Raw genomic sequence first — 15,990 nt, forward strand, 5'->3', positions numbered from 1 at the left:
TGAGTTCTGTCAGATTCAGCTTCCGTACGAAACGTAATTTCTTCAACAGCTTGAAAAATTCTTCCAGTTTGTCAAAGGCTTTCTCAGCTTTGGCTGGTTTGTATTTGTAGAGTAACTTCTTGACTTCTTGTTGCTCTACTTGCATTACGACACTTCCACGAACCACCATATCCTGCTCTATGGCGGCCAATCGATCGATTTCAAATAGGCTCGCTCGTGTCAAAGTCTGTTAAAATTCTAGGATAATGACAGAAGTTGAAGAAATGAATTGAAATTTGTGCTACGGCAGGGACATGAACCCGGGTCTCCTAGGTCACTAGACAGTTTTGCTAGCCACTACATTTCTGCACGAACTACACTAGTCCAGTGCCCTCCCCATCATAAACTTCAGTTCACATCTTCAGCTTATTTTCCCCTTCTTGAATCGTGACTATTGCCATGGGTCTCCGGTATTGGAATAGCAACCCAATGTTAGACGTAATGGGGAAACCCTTCCTGTATCTCAGGCGTAGGTGATCTAAGTAAACAGAATGGCGTCAAACTGTTCAAATGTGTGTGAAATCTTATGGGACTTAATTACTAAGGTCATCAGTCCCTAAGCTTACACACTACTTAACCTAAATTATCCTAAGGACAAACACACACACCCATGCCCGAGGGAGGACTCGAACCTCCGGGACCAGCCGCACAGTCCATGACTGCAGCGCCTCAGACCGCTCTGCTAATCCCACGCGGTAACAGAATGGGATCCATCCCTTTTCCAAAGGCTCATTTTACCACTCCATACTTACAAGAGTGACAAATGCGTCATATAAAATGACTGTCGCAGGGTACAATGAGACGCAGTAATAAAGCTGTAACACTAGTTCCATCGCCGTCTACATTTACATACATAGTCCACAAGCCACCACACGGTGCGTGACGGAGGGTACCCTGTACCACCAACAGTCATTCACTTTCCTGTTCCACTTGCAAATAGTGCGAGGGATAAACGACTTTCTATATGTCTCCTTACGAGCACTAATTTCCCTTTCTTTTTATCTTCGATCCCTATGTAAAATGTACGTTCACGGCAGTAGAATCTTTCTGCAGCCTGCCGGCGTGGCCGAGCGGTTCTAGGCGTTTCAGTCTGGAACCGCGCGACCGCTACGGTAGCAGGTTCGAATCCTGCCTTGGGAATGAGTGTGTGTGGCGTCTATAGGTTAGTTAGGTTTAAGTAGATCTAAGTTCTAGGGGACTGATGACCTCAGATGTTAAGTCCCATAGTGCTCAGAGCCATTTGAACCATTCTTTCTGCAATCAGCTTCAAATGCCGGGTCTCTAGGTTTTCTCAATAGCGTTCCTCGAGAAGAACCTTCTAGGGATTCCCATTTGAGTTCTCTTAAGTATCTCTGTAATACTTGCTTGTTGTTCGAACTTTCAGGTAACAAATCGAGCAGCCTACCTCTGAATTATTTTGTCTTCCTTTAATGCAACCTGATGCGGATCCAAAACACTCAAGACGTACTCAAAAATCGCTTCACTAGGGTATTATATACTATCTCTTTTACAGATGAACAATTCTTCCCGAAATTTCTAGCAATAAATCAAAGTCGACTATTCGCTACTACCAACCTTACATGCTCGTTTCATTTCATATCGCTTTGGTGTGTTACGCTTAGATATGTAGTGCCACAACAGCATCTTTAGTCAGAAAACCATTAGGCTTTAACAAAAGTAAGGATAAGTAACACTGAAGTACCATAGACCATTCTGTTAACAGCGACTGGTCAGTAGCTGCATGTCTGGCAACAAGTGGGTTACAAAAACAGACACGCCAGCGGACTGAAGTGTGGATAGCTGAGCTGATCGGTAAATGGTGCTGCACAACTGTAAACATGTAGCAAGTGGGGTGGTGGCAACGGTACTAGGCACCATGTTTTAGTGTGACAAACTGGAGTAATGGTGTAAAATGGATTGTGGCACATTTTATATGTGGGTTGCATACATTCAGGGGCAAGAATACATTCAGAGGCAAATTACCCCCTCCTCTCCCTTTAACCTACTGCCATATTAATTTATTTATGACCCCCTGGGAGATGATTTATGACCCATGTGGATTACCTGAGAAATACTCAGCCCTCTCTTCACTTCCTCCTTCCCCACTCCTCTGGAAAAAGGGATGGCAATCCTGGGACACTCTTGTCACTCCTCCCTAGTTCAGTTCTGAACCAATTTTTCCCCTCCTGGGAAATCCCTCCAACCCTCCCCTACCCTACCACACCTCAACCTTCCCCTCCCCCACTTGTGAATTGGTAAGAGACTCAGTATGTGTTGAGCTGCCACACTGCAAGGATCACATGTCATTTATTTTTTAGGGTGTTACCTTGCTGGAAGCACTTCCTAAATTTAGTTGGGGAAACTGAAGTGATAATTATCCTACAACCTGGTTTCTTGAAACTCAAACACAACTGCATTAATTTGATGGGAGGATAGCAAAATCCTCTCCTGAAAAAACGGATTTTATTAGTTCTGTCATAAGAAGTCATCCTCATTCTGCCAATGGCATTGTCAAAGAGGACAGAGGAGCAGACATTGGTTCAGGGCACTCTCTTGTCCTTGGGGTCGGAAACTGCCCTTAAATTCAGAAGAATCAGTAGTGATCAACCGCGCGAGGATACAGGAGGCAATGGAAACCACTTCGTAAAACACACAGTGTGTGTCCATAGGACATGTGGCCTGTAATTGAAAAAGTGTCATGATGATCTATCCATCGGCAAAAGATACTGGTATAGTCCCCGAATTCGGATATCTGGGAGGGGACTGTCAGCGGGGAGGGGACCATGAGAAAAAGGCTGAATAACCGACGAAAGGATAAAGTTTACGAGTCGGGTTGTGGAATATCAGAAGCTCGAACGTTGCAGGGAAGCTATAAAATCTGAAAAGGCAGATGCAGAGGCTCAATCTGGATATAGTAGGGGTCGGTGAACTGAAATCGAAAAAATGCTAGGATTTCTGGTCAGAAGAATATAGGGCAATGTCAACAGCAGCCAGCAGAAAATGATATAACGGGAGTAGGATTCACTATGAATAGGAAGGTAGGGCAGAGAGCTATAGGGAGAGATGGATAATATACAATACGTACAAGAGCCAACAAGAGTTGACAAAGAATCAAGCCCTCAGATTAAGAAGCGGTATAAGAAACGGATGTACCCTGTCGCTGTTATTGTTCAGTTTGTACATCGAGGAAGCAACGATGAAAATAAAAGAAAGGTTCAGCCGGCCGCTGTGACCGAGCGGTTCTAGGCGCTTCAGTTCGGAACCGCGCTCCTGCTACGGTCGTAGTTTCGAATCCTGCCTCGGGCATAGATGTCCTTAGGGTAGTTAGTTTTAAGTAGTTCTAAGTCTAGGGGACTGATGATCTCAGATGTTAAGGCCCTTAGTGCTTAGAGCCAAAAGAAAGGTTCAGGAGTGAAATTAAAATTCAAGATGAAAGAATATCAGTGATACGATTAGCTGATGACATTGCTATCCTGGGTGAGAGTGAAGAAGAATTACATGAACTGCTGAATGGAATGAACAATGTAATGACTATAGAATATGGACTGAGCTTAAATCGAAGACAGACGAAAGTAATTAGAAGTAGCAGAAATTAGGACAGCAAGAAACTTAACATCAGGCCTGATAGTTATGAAGTAAATGAAGGGCGCAAGAAGGACATCAAAAGCAGACTAGCGCTGGCAGAAAGGGCATTTCTGGCCAAGGGGATGTCTGCTAGTATCAAACACAGGCCTTCGTTTGAGGAAGAAATTTCTGAGAATGTACGTTTGGAGCACAGCATTGTGTGGTAGTGAAACATGGACTGTGGGAAAACCGGAACAGAAGGGAATCGCAGCATTTGAGATGTGGTACTATAGACGAATGTTGAAAATTAGGTGCACTGATAACGCTATAAGTGAGGAGATTCTGCGCAGAATCGGAGAGGAAAGGAATTTGTGGAAAACATTGACAAGGAGAAGGAATAGGATGACAGGACATCTGGTAAGAAATCGGGGAATGACTTCCATGGTACTAGAGGGAGCTGTAGAACGCAAATGCTATAGAGGAAGACAGACTGGAATACATCAAGCAAATTATAGAGGACGTAGGTTGCAAGAGCTATTCTGAGATGAAGAGGTTGGCACAGGAGAGGATTTCGTGGCGGGCCGCTTCAAACCAGTCAGAAGACTGATGACTCAAAAAAAATTAATTAATTAATTAGATTTCTGTGAAATGTGTTCAACTTGTTGTTGTTGGACAGAGGAGTTTAATGAGTGTATTGCTTGTAAGCACACACCTGATGATTGCATCCATAGCCTCCTACACGAGGAATTGAGGAAGGCGACAATGGATGAGCGTGGGGGGAATACTTTTCAACAAATAATGGTGATGCTGCAGGATGGACTGAGCATGCATTATGAAACTCAGAGATGACTGTCGGTGCTGAAGCTGTTCATGTCTTGCTTTTTTAATGGCAGGTCAATGAATAATGCAGGAGGCAACTTTGTCCTTTTCCAGACTGCTTAACATTGGCAAGATAATAGAAAAACGCTCTTGTGAAGAAACGGAATTCGTGGACAAAATGGGCAGTAGTTCGAGAAATATATTGTTTATTTGTTTAAACATTAATTAAAGTAATTAGTTACCTTGCTGGGAAACATATTCAATTGACAAGATGTTGGTTTTGACCAGAGAGGAGGTTAATAAACCTTTTACTTTTAAGTATACGGGTAATGACTGTGTCCATAGCCCAGTACACGAAGAATGAAAGGATGTGATAATGGATGAGTCTAGGTGGATTACCTTTCAGCAAATAATATTGATGCAGCAGGACCGACTGAGGAAGTGTTAACGCAACTCATAGACGGTACTGGCGGCCCTGGAGCTGATTATTTTAATTTTTTTTCTATATGCAGTCAATCCACAGTGCAGGAGACAACTTGATCATATTCCAGACTGAATGAACTGGAGGTGTTCGCCTTGCGACACAAACAACCCACGATGCTTGAGACGGGTTTTGTCCCACTTTTTGATCACGTGTACATGTGTGTTCACCTTGCTGTGTGCCGTAGTCCACAATGCCACTCGGAATTGTTGGCGAACTGTCCTACAGCCGCTGCCCAAAGAATTACCACGTACTGATCTACAAGCGTATAGTTGGCAAGGAACTTGTACATAGGTACATGGTAAGAAGGTATAAGACAGCAAACTATCACTGATGTGTAGGAAGATTAGCATTTTAGCGATCTAGAAGGGAAATAGCTACTGACGAAATTGTGTACAGATACATGATAAAAACGGATAGGACAGCAAACTATGACTGAAGTGAAGGAACAGTTGGCTCCTACCAATCGACAAGTGTATAGCTACTGAGTAACTTGGATACACACATACATACTTGGTAAGAAGAGAGAGCAGAAAATTATAACTGAAGTGGTTGGTTGGTTGTTTGGGGAAGGAGACCAGACAGCGTGGTCATCGGTCTCATCGGATTAGGGAAAGATGGGGAAGGAAGTCGGCAGTGCCCTTTCAGAGGAACCATCCCGGCATTTGCCTGGAGTGATTTAGGGAAATCACTAACTGAAGTGTACGAAGGTCAGTAAAAACTACCAAAACTGAAGATATATACTTCACTGCTCTAATTTCACATAGGAATTGTAGTGAAAAAAGAAACACCATTCATATACAATGGATCCTTATGCAACATATGCACTGGGAATTCATAAAAGGGTGCCGGCTGAAGTGGCCGAGCGGTTCTGGGCGCTTCAGTCCGGAACCGCGCGATTGCTACGGTCGCAGGTTCGAATCCTGCCTCGGGCGAGGATGTGTGTGATGTCCTTAGGTTAGTTAGGTTTAAGCAGTTCTAAGTTCAAGGGGACTGATAACCTCAGAAGTTAGGTCCCATAGTGCTCAGAGCCATTTGACCCATTTTTTTAATTCATAAAAAGCATTGTAATAATACAACTACTGCAAAAACCGACCCCAAAAGATCCTGTCAAGACATACTGGCGGCAGCTGCACGTTTGTTCACCTCGACGTGTAGACACAGACTAAGCAGCCTAGAACCAGTCTTACCTCCTCTCTTACCTCCCTCCTCAATCCCTCTCCTCCCCCTGTATGTAGGGATACCAGTTTTCCTGGACTGTTCTATCGTGTGACTGATGGTACACACAGAGATCCAGCAGTGATGTACTCTTTCCAGTCTGCAGAAATCAGTCACAGGTGGACAACATACCTAACAAGGGAACCTCCCCATCGCACCCCCCTCAGATTTAGTTATAAGTTGGCACAGTGGATAGGCCTTGATAAACTGAACACAGATCAATTGAGAAAACAGGAAGAAGTTGTGTGGAACTGTGAAAAAATAAGCAAAATATACAAACTGAGTAGTCAATGGGTCACATAAGCACCATAATGGACTCTGTGAGATCAAGAGCGCCGTGGTCCCGTGGTAGCGTGAGCAGCTGGAGAACGAGAGGTCCTTGATTCAAGTCTTCCCTCGACTGAAAATTTTACTTTCTTTATTTTTGCATAGTTATTATCTGTCCGTTCGTTCATTGACATCTCTGTTCACTGTAATAAGTTTAGTGTCTGTGTTTTGCGACCGCATCGCAAAACCGTGCAATTAGTAGACGAAAGGACGTGCCTCTCCAATGGGAACAGAAAAAATTTGTCGCAAGGTCATAGGTCAATCGATTCCTCCACAGGAAAACACATCTGATATATTCTATACGACACTGGTGACGGCATGTGTGTCACATGACAGGAATATATTGTCGACCCACCTAACTTGTACACTTGGCGAATGGGTAAAAAGATTCTTCTACCTTGCCCGATTTAGGTTTTCTTGTGGATGTGATAATCACTCCCAAAAAAGTGATGAAAACATAAGAGTTTGTCACATAAACTGAAAATAAAAAATTAAACTTTTCACTTGATGGAAGATTTGAACCTAGGACCTTTCGTTCCGCAGCTGCTCACGTTACCGCGAGACCACGGCGCTCCCGCGTTCCTATCGTCCTTAATGTTGGATATCTTCCTTTGAACTATTCAGTTTGTATATTTTGCTTATTTTTTCACAGTTCCACACAACTTCTTCCTGTTTTATCAACTGATCTGTGTTCAGTTTTTCAAGGCCTATCCACTGTGCCAACTTATAACTACATCTGAGGGGGTGCGATGGGGAGGTTCCCTTGTAAGTATTTCTCAAAAATGACTGCCCCCTACCTACCAAGAATGAACATTTGAACTGTCGATGGCAGTATGGTTTCAAACTTTCTGGATGTGCTGGTACTGTCAGATAGTGGTCCTCGGTTAAGTAAAAATCGATCTCATGTAGGAAAAACATTGAAATAATTCGTCCAACGTGAGTGAGATACACACAGAGCCTAATACTAGTGGTCTCACTGTGAGCTGATCTGCTCTCTATGCCCCCGAAAAGTGCTCAACAGTGCCCTGCATTCGCTAGCCGCCTCCTCCTCTGCATGTGCTGATGACCCTTCATCCCTCGCTTTTATTCTAGTTCTTCAGCTAAATTGTCCAAAGGCTGTTTGTTTAGAGGTTTCAGACGCTCCACAGTACTGAAGAGCAGCCCTGTGCGCACGCGCGCGCGCGCGCGCGTGTGTGTGTGTGTGTGTGTGTGTGTGTGTGTGTGTGTGTGTGTGTGTGTCGAGACCAGACACTATACAACACTCCAGAATTGATAGCACAAGTGATTTACGTAAAATGTTTCAAACTCTTTCCCTCTGATGCTCCATTATGCATAAACCAGACAATTCTTCTTCTTCTTCAGCATTTGTTATATCACTGTAACACACTGAAACGTTTCAGTCTCATATGTTCTATACAGCAATAAGGAGTGCTAACGTCCTCAGCACACATGCATCTATAGAGATGGTGTGTACTCCGATGGGTGCCGAGAGAGATTAGTACGGAACAGCATTTCATTAAGTTCTCCACTGCAGGCTGTCAACGAACATGTGGTCATATGGAATAGGTTCACAGATATGTGAGCTGCTTGATAACTTTCATGTTATAGATACCCAGTACGTTGTCCCCTACAGCGGACGTCCATTAGAGACAACGGTATCTTCAAGAACAGTCCAGGGAAGTGCGGCAATTGCCAGCCGAAGTGGCCGTGCGGCTAGAGGCGCTGCAGTCTGGAACCGCAAGACCGCTACGGTCGCAGGTTCGAACCTGCCTCGGGCATGGATGTTTGTGATGTCCTTAGGTTAGTTAGGTTTAACTAGTTCTAAGTTCTAGGGGACTAATGACCTCAGTAGTTGAGTCCCATAGTGGTCAGAGCCATTTTTTTGTGGCAAAACCGCTGTTATTCTTTACATACATAAATGATTTGGCAGACAGAGTGGGCAGCAGTCTCCCGATGTTTGCTGATGGGGCTGTGGTTTGTGGTAAGGTGCCGCAGTTGAGTGACTATAAGATGAAACAAGATGACCTAGACAAAATTTCTAGTTCGCGTGATACATAACAGCTAGCTCTAAATGTAGAAAAATATAACTTAATGCGGATGTGTAGGAAAAGCAAACCCATAATATTCGGATACAGCATTAGTAGTGTTCTTCTTGACACAGTTATTTATTTTTTTTTAAAGTATCTGTCCGTAACGTTGCAAAGCCATATGAAGTGGAACGAGCGTTTGAGAACTGTGATAGATGAAGTAAATGGTCTACTTAAGCTTACTGGAAGAAATTTGAGAAAGTACAGTTCATCTGTAATGGAGACTACAAATAGGACGCATATGCAACCTATTATTGAGTACCGCTCCAGTTTTTGGGATCAGTACCAGGTCGGATTAAAATAAGACATCGAAATAATTCAGAGGTGGACTGCTAGATTTGTTGCTGGTATGTTCAGATTCCACGAAAGTGAGATGTAGATGCTTCTTGAGCTCAAATGGTAGTCCCTGGACGGAATGCGTTCTTTTCGAGGAAAACTATTAACAAATTTTAGAGAACCAGCATTTAAACTGACTGCCAAAAGAGTCTACTACTGCCGCCAACATACACTGCGCGTAAGGACCATGAATGAGATAAAAATTAGGGCTCCTATGGAGGCACATAGTCACTTTTCCCTCGTTGTATTTGAGAGTAGAACATCAAAGGAATTACCTAGTTCTGGTGCAGGGTATCTTTCGATACGGGACGAACGGCGGCTTGCGGAGTTTCTATGTAGATGTAGATATAAATGTAGAACTGTCTTCGCAAAACGGCTGTTAGGGCGTTGGAATTAGAATACCAGTCTTTAGCACTAGTGTCAATCTATTATGAGGGTTTGCAACACTTATTATGCTTATTTCGAAAGCAAAATGCCTAATTGTATTGATAACGTTTAACTCGGGTCGCTCTGTTATATCACGAGACGTTGACTGTGTTGGGTGTAGTGCCCTCCTACTTGTAGTCAGTTACAAATTAAATCTGAGACACTGTTGCAGAGAAGCTTGACTAAAGACAGGGGAACAGTTACAAGATACATAAAGAAACGATCTCGAGTTTACTCAGAATCCTTAGCTGATAGATCAAGGAAGGGGCAGGTAGTCTTAAAATAGAGGGCAGTGTGCTGCTAATATAGTTCGTAGTTTTATTATGTTGGATGCTACAGGATAACGAGGAGAGAAAGCGAGAGATGTGCATTGTAACTTGCTGCCAAACGTAAAAATGACTTATTCTCTGACATGTGTCAGAGACTATTTGGGAGACTAGAGGTGGTTCCCCAGGTATCGAATGTTAAAGGTCACTGACTTTCGTTCTGTGCACTGTCAGAGTATTCGTTGTTAAATGTCTAAGGCTACACCCTTCACATGATGTGAGGTGAGGTTTGTCGGAAGAATATTCGTTGTAGCATGCATAAGAATCACACTTGCAGAGTGAGTTTATACTTATTTAACTGGAGATTTCATTCATTTTAATACTATATCCACTATTTGCACCGTCACTGTATTCGTTTTTAAAGAGTAAGGCTTTACACGATGTGAGATGTCATTCGGTACAAGATTCGTTGTAGTAAGCATAAGAATCATGCCTGAAGAGTGGGTCCACACTCATTTGACTGGAAATTTCATTGATTTTGGTACTGTATTAACTATTTGCAAGGTCACAGTACACATTTTCAAAAGTGTACGACTATGTCCTTTACACGATGCGAGGTGAGGTGAGATCCATCATTTCAGTATTCGCTGTAGCAAGCATAAGCGTCACACCTGGAGAATACAGAATGGTAATACTTCATGCAGCAAATGAGTGTTCGTGTTTATTTAGCTACTTTTCCTAAAAATAAGTGAGCTGACATTACAGCACTTGAGCTAATACGAACAGCAACACTTCACACAGACACGTATGTGTTACTCCGCAGGGGCATGTGAGGTGCGTAAAATTCCTCCACCAGTTCACCTGAACTGTAATAACTGCTAGCGATGATTTGTTATAACTGCACACAGAGGCGGGGGATGGCTGAAGAGAGCAGATGGCGCACAGTGAGGCAACTAGAATACAGATCTGTGTGTATACCATTTATGCATGACGTATTTCAATGTCTTACCTACATGAGACCGATTTTACGTAACTGACGACCAGTTTCAGCCAGTGGCAGCACATCCAGAACGTTTGAAAGCACACAACTGTTGGCTGTTCAGTACTTCATCCATGAAATATTGTCAGGGGTTTCTCTTTTGTTCCAGGAAAGGCACTCTTTCCAATAAATATGGTTAAGAGCTTGCTGGAAGCGTTCTGTTCTTGTGTCTTTTGTCCATCTGTGACAAATTTCCCCAGACAGGAAACAGTGTCACTGTCGGCAGGTGGAACTCCGGGTACCATCAGAGAGAGGTTAGGACAGTCCAGGAAAACAGGTATCCCTATCTATGGGGGGAGGAGGGGTGAGAGGGAGGGACAGGGGAGGGAGGTTCAAATGGCTCCAAGCACTATGGGACTTAACTTCTGAGGTCATCAGTCCCCTAGAACTTAGAACTACTTAAACCTAACTAACCTAAGGACATCACACACATCCATTCCCGAGACAGGATTCGAACCTGCGACCGTAGCGGTCGCGTGGTTCCAGGCTGTAGCGTCTAGAACCGCTCGGCCAAGGGGAGGGAGGAAGGAAGGGACAGAGGTAAGACTAATCTGTTTAATCTGTATTTACATATCGAGGTGGACACACGTGCAGCAGCTGACAGTCTCTCCTGGCAGGATCTTTTGGAGTCGATTTTTATGTTTGTGTTATTACAACATATTTTCTGAATTCCAAGTGCATGTGTGGTATTAAGATCAATTGTTTATGATTGGTGTTTGTTTTTATTTACAATTTCGATGTGTAATTAGAGTAGTAAAGCATTTATGTCAGTTTTGAAAGCGTTTATTGGTCTTTGGGCACTTCAGTGATAATTTGCTGTCCTATGTCTTCTTAACATGTATTTGTGAACACTTTCCTCAGCAGGTAGACATTTGTAGATGGACAGAAGGCTATTCTTCCAACTGTGCATGTAGCACTGCTCGCCGCTTATTTCTAGTGTTATTGTGGACTAGGCACATATACACACGAGATTGGAAAGGGAGATGAAACCCATTTCAAGCGTCCTCAGTAACCCCCACACGTCAAGCTGAGCACCTCTGGTCATTCAGTCCGGGATAACGAAACAGGATGAACCTGTCTCCTGCAATGTGGATAGGTTGGCTATTTAAAAAACAAAAAAGGTGTTCCCTTAGACTCATCCATTATCGCATCCTTCCTTTCCTAATATGCTGGGCTATGGACACAGTCCTTAGCTGTAAGCATACAAGTAAAACACTCCTCTTTGTTCGACACCAATATCTTGTCAATTGAATACATTTACCAGCAATTTAATTTAATTAGTGTCTGTATCCATTAATAATATATTTCTCGTGTTTTGAGATCTTTTTTCACAAGAGCGTTTTTCTGTCACCCTGCCAATTTTAAGCATTTGCGGTTACCCCACCAAAACGTAGGAAACTCTTTCAGCAGGATAACGCCCTCAAAAGTAACATGACATCCTCCCAGTCCAGAAGCTCGACACGTACTGAATCTTTCCCTCACCAATTCATATGTGGGGCTGGGGACGGGAATTAGGGGTGCACTAAGCCCTTCACCAGACGGCGTCCCAGCTCTGCCCATCAGCCATTCACGCCTGCTGATGGAAATGCTGAGTTCCTTGTGGGGCTCAGTGCCATGAGGGACAGCCGCCAGCCGACTACTGTGAAAGGGTGCCTAGCTGTTCCCCTCAGACAGCTGCCTTCACATTCTGTAGTGGTGATTTGAGTGGTACAAGGTCTGCCAGCCCTCCATAATGCTGAGTTAAGTAGTGCACATCAATCTCCTCATGTTGCTACTGCTCCGTCATGTGGAGGTGTGGATTCATCTCTTGAGGGGACCGTCATCACAGCACAACGCAACACACTGCTGACGTCAGCACCCATAGCCCACAGAGGCTGCCGGCCGTTGTGGCCGAGTGGTTCTAGGCGCTAGAGTCTGGAACCGCGCGACTGCTATGGCCGCAGGTTCGAATTCTGCCTCGGGCATGGATGTGTGTGATGTCCTTAGGTTAGTTAGGTTTAACTAGTTCTAAGTTCTAGGGACCAATGACCTCATAAGTTAAGTCCCATAGTGTTCAGAGCCATTTTAACCATTTGAACCTCCCTCCCCTGTCCCTCCCTCTCACCTCACCCCGTACAGAGGCTACTAGTCACAGCAGTGAGTTGGCAGCCGAGCAGCATGAGGTGGAAGCTTGCCATCTGTTCATCAGTCCCATTGAGGGTCAGTGAAGAGAGGCATGCCTGCCTCGCTAACCATACGCCAAGAGCAATAAATAAAATTCATTGTAATTGTTACCATGTTTACTTTGGGCTCCACACTGTCTCCATCACTCACTCGTCCCCAAGCATGCTACAGAGTGGTATCAGGAGGGCTGACGTCGCTGCAAGTGACAGCGGAGTGGTGCCACCCAATCCACAGTCTGCTGTAGCGTCATTAGGGTGAGTTAGACTATTTTTGCTCTCGTGTGGTGATAATTAGGTCAGAGTTCAGGGGACATGATTATATGAGTGTGCCTTTACAAGACCTAAGGGGCTGGATAACTTAGGGCTGAGTGTCTTGTCTGTGCATTCTATTCTGTGTAATTTACTTGGGCACTCTGCCTCTTATGCCGAACCTGTAGCAATGAATTGCTTTACATGTAATCGTAATGGGCAGACAGACAGTGTACTGAGACCAGGTAGATGATGTTCAGACGGAAGAAATAGATCGATAGAGTACTCAACGAATACCTTTTCTCTCAACTGAGACAGGAAACAGGATAGTGCGTGGTTTTCTCTGGAGCAGTTGCACATTGCGTCCAGAAGGTATAACCAGGGAATGGAGGACATCTTGGATGGCATTAGGAAGTTGGAAGTTAACACCTACGAGTTATCACAGAATGATGTGGTGAACAAAGTCGTGCTGTAGGAGGCCGAGCAGCGAGCACTCCATGGTTTTCTGAGCGTTTGGCACCAGAGATGTATAGGATGCTATGTAAAGAGGCACCTAAAGATCTCCATGCTGGGGCTACGTTAGCGCAGAAATTCGAGGAAACTGATAGTTCAACAGGGGCGAGGGAACGAAGACATGTATTTGCAACGAATATGAATTGTTTTGAAACTTCCTGGCAGATTAAAACTGTGTGCCCGACCGAGACTCGAACTCGGGACCTTTGCCTTTCGCGGGCAAGTGCTCTACCAACTGAGCTACCGAAGCACGACTCACGCCCGGTACTCACAGCTTTACTTCTGCCAGTAACTCGTCTCCTACTTTCCAAACTTTACAGAAGCTCTCCTGTAAAGTTTGGAAGGTAGGAGACGAGGTACTGGCAGAAGTAAAGCTGTGAGTACCGGGCGTGAGTCGTGCTTCGGTAGCTCAGTTGGTAGAGCACTTGCACGCGAAAGGCAAAGGTCCCGAGTTCGAGTCTCGGTCGGGCACACAGTTTTAATCTGCCAGGAAGTTTAATATCAGCGCACACTCCGCTGCAGAGTGAAAATCTCATTCATGAATTGTTTTAATTGTGGATAAACAGGTCATGTGCCGAGATAGTGCTACCAGTCATGAAGAAGTGATGGTGTTAATGGATGTGGCCAACGATTTAATGGAAATGGTAGTAGGAATAGCGTAGGTTTCCAGTAAGGATGTAGCAGCGGTAATAGAGGTAGTCGACTGGGAATGAATGGTCTGTTGTACTTAGGAGGGAATAGTTTGGCTGTAGACTGGAATTCTCAGTAAAAATAAATGCCACAGAAGTGAATGCAGAGGCATAAAGTGACGTAATGGGTGTGATAGGTGGTAGGAAACTTAAGATTTTGTTGGACAAAGGGGTGCATGTGTCAGTGGCCTCAGGAGGGCTAGTGAGAAGGCATTTTGGAGCCCACCACATAATAATTTGTGTGGGTAGGAGGTAGTGATACATGGCCATTGGATTCAGTGATGAGTTTTTTTCGATGCACCCCAGTTTATACGTTGTGTTTAAGTGTTGTCTCGTGTAGGATTGGATTTCCTGTATCAATGACATGCCATAACTATCCTTAGACGACGTGTAGTTGAAGTTAGTGGGAATTCAGTCCGACTACAGGAAACTGTTGTCAATTCTGATGTGCTATGAGGAATATCTAATACACAAAATGATCCAAACGCGCGGAGTGGAAGCGCGGTTTGAGGCGCCATGTCACAGATTGCGCAGCCCTACCGCTGGAGGTTCGAGTCCTCCCTCAGGCGTGGGTGTGTGCGCGCTGTTCTTAGCATAAGTTAGTTTAAGTATTGTGTACGTCTAGGGACGTCCCTTAGGAATTAACACACACACACACACACACACACACACACACACACAAAACAATCCAGTTAAACCACGAGAAATGACATTAAGGCTTAATTCACATGATTGTGTGTCAGGAGGCACTGGGAAATCGCTATGTGTGAATGTGAAGACTGACTTACCAATTGATACTTTACGTGAAATAAAACTACTAGAGGGTAATGAAATATTAGATGTGGCGTGGTGTTTGGTGAAACGTAGTATTGCACATGCCCAAGAGAGGGGCATAGGCAAAGCAATACCTCTCAATGTGGATAATTTTGGCGCCATAGTTAACTTGTGAAAGGGAACGCTGCTGGCTATGTTACAAGTTGTGGGTGAAGAAGATTGCCACTCAGTGGGTGTTGGGTCTGATGGAGCATAAAAAAGAAGCTGTTAGGACTGCATATAGTGAGAAATTTAAACATTTAAGGGGAACACTTAGGACGCAGATGGAGGACCTGTTGGCGGAATTTCAAGGTTTCATTTCTGAAAGGTTAATTGCCTGCTACGCCAGTAACACAACACATGATTCTCATAGGAAACAAAGCACCATTGTATAGGAGGCTGTACAGAATCCCACGATTGCTGCAAGAATACCAACCATTATACCTACAATATACTTCTTGTCTGAGGTGTTCATAATATTAACTGCGTGATTTATCGCATCCTCGGTGGATTTCCCTTTCCTGAAACCGTACTGCAGGGAGATCATGCCTAATAACTATCTGTGGTCCCCCAGGCAGCAGTTCAGAAGCGTTTCCTTTGCTTTGGATACAACATTTACCGAACAAATCTACCTGTAAGATTTCGATTCTCTTGGGTCTTTGTTCGCCCCTTTCTTTTAGCATAATGATATCTTAGATGCTAGACTGAGAACGTCGGCAGGTGGGCTAAGCAGGAAAATAGCTGTAATAGAGGCACTAGATGACAACCTTGGGGAAAGGAAAGCAGTGCAGAGGGCTGACAAGGAGAGTAAGCATTACGACAAGCAACAGTGGTTTAGTATGCATGACGGATTATTACGCAGAGAGACGAAATTGGGATCACGAGTGACAGTCCTGGCCAAGTTGAAGCTAGAGGTGTTGTGTGAAACGCATGATAACATTTTATTGGGCCATTAGGGCTGC

The sequence above is a fragment of the Schistocerca serialis genome, chromosome 3 (genome assembly GCF_023864345.2).
Source record: "Schistocerca serialis cubense isolate TAMUIC-IGC-003099 chromosome 3, iqSchSeri2.2, whole genome shotgun sequence".
Classification (NCBI taxonomy): Eukaryota; Metazoa; Arthropoda; class Insecta; order Orthoptera; family Acrididae; genus Schistocerca; species Schistocerca serialis.